Below are 2,259 nucleotides of genomic sequence, written 5' to 3'. Positions count from 1 at the left end.
CACAATTTACAATAGCTAAGATTTGGAATCAGCCTAAGTGCCCATCAGCAGATGAGTGGATAAAAAAACTTTGGCACATCCATGCAATGGAATACTATGCCACAGTAGAAAGGAAGGAACTCCTACCATTTGCAACAGCATGGATGCTGGAGAGCTGCATGCATATAAGCATAAGTGATGGACGCAGACAACAAGGGATGAGGGTGAGGGCAAGACTGGGCGATGAGGGGACAATGGGGGGATAAAGACACATTTGTAAAACCTTAATCAATAAAAAATTAAAATAATAATAATACCATTTATATCAAAAGATAAAGTTAAAAATGTATTTGTGAAAGCTCTTTATAAACTCTCTAAGGACCTAGAGTTTTGACTATTTGTGAACTTCATGCTCTAATTAAACTCAGCTACTCAGTATTTTTCATGCCTTTGTTCAAGCAGTTGTTACTTTTGCCTGGAATGCCCTCCCCTCCCCACACCCATATCCACATGTCCCAATCCTTCAAATCTCAGCTCAAATGTCATGTCTACAAAGCTTCCCCTAACACTTCTCTTCCTGGTAAGCTGGAAGTCATCCCTCTCTCCTCTGAACTCCCACAGCACTGGATGTGTATATATTTACTGATATATCACTTTATTTTATTGTTATACAAAGCATAAAATTTCTGTACATATTTTATCTCTCTTACTAGAAGAGTGAATTTTTGTAGCCACATGGTGGCCTTGCCCACAGTGAGTACTCAATATATTTATTAAACGAATGATTCACTAGAAAATTAATGCACAAGTGGAGAAGAAAACTGTTGAAGGAAAACCTACAATGAAAATTTTGGATTAACAGTTAACATTTTACTCTCCCTTTTCCCTATTATTAATATGACCACAAATAGCTGTGATTTGGATTTAAAATATGTGTTAGTTTTTATGAGTATTTTATTTGTATACATACATTTATGCCTGCATATATACATGTGCATGTATGTATATAGATAAAATAGTCATAAAAACTGGTATTCATATGGGACAGCTTAGGCCAGGCTTACGTTAAGTTAATGCTTAAGACAAAAACTGTATGTACACAGAATTACAAATCACCCATAAAGTTCAGTACACAGTAGATACATATGGTTTTACACAGTGTCACTGTGAGCTAGCTGAGCAAAAAACACATTTGTCTCCCATTCCTTACTAAGTAAATTGTTAGTTTTCCCTCTCTTTTTTTCTTTTACTAAGTTACATGCACATAGATCACATTACACTGTGCCGAGTTTCACTCAAGACATGGTGCAAGACTTTAAAAATATAGTCCCTGTTCTCTAGGATTCAAAATATGTCAATGTCACTTTTTTCTCTGCACCTTCTAATGGACAGTCGTACATATCGTAAGCATTCTGTTTTATGGTCAAACTAATCATCAAAGTTCCCTGTCACCTTTCCAAATAACTCTCTTGCTGCCCACTGACTTCTTGTCCAAGACAATTCACACTGCATGGCCACAGCAATTGCTTAAGTAGGAACTGGGGCTCATTTGGGGAGCTCTGAAACATTTTCAAGATTTTTTTGTGCTACCCTGTCCCATAAACATCTCTCCTCTCTTTAAGTTTTTGAAACATAATGTGCTCTGTATGCTGCTGCATTTTGTCCAGGAATGGTTTTCTTCTTTGCTTTCCACACAGTATTTAGCACAGTACTGCAAAAAGCTGGTGTACTTGGCTTCAAGGGATCAACTGAAAACGCTATAAAAGCAAACATCGGTGGAACAAGAGGTTAAGTGCTCAGTATTCATTCCAGCAGTGTGAGGGCGCTCTTGGACCACGGACCTAGCCCTCCGAAGTCGCAGGGAGCCAAATGCACTCGTGTCATCTCTTAAGAAATGTCCCATCATTCCCAGATTCTTTGGTCCCCAAAGTTAAAGAACTCCGTTTTCCAGACCTTTCCTCATGACCCTACTGGGTGCACTACGATGGCCTTATGCTAGCTTGGCGCCTTTCCTCTGTAGACAGTCCCTGTGAAGCCCAGCTGCCTTGGGGCCCCATCTCCCTTTGATTATTAACTAAGCTATCCTAAAGTGCCTGGAACATCAGGAGCCAGAGAGAAAAATCACACAGGAATCCTAACTCTTCGGAAACACCTTGTTTCCTCGGCTTTATTCGCGAAACACCGTCCCTATCTAGAGAGCCGTCCTCCTGCTCCTCCGCCCGCGGAGCGGGGACCAGTCCCGACGCCCCCACCCCAGTCTCGGCCCGCCCCGCGCGCGGC

The sequence above is a fragment of the Myotis brandtii genome, unplaced genomic scaffold (assembly GCF_000412655.1).
Source record: "Myotis brandtii unplaced genomic scaffold, ASM41265v1 scaffold305, whole genome shotgun sequence".
In the NCBI taxonomy this organism is placed as follows: domain Eukaryota; kingdom Metazoa; phylum Chordata; class Mammalia; order Chiroptera; family Vespertilionidae; genus Myotis; species Myotis brandtii.
This window is presented reverse-complemented; position numbering follows the sequence as displayed.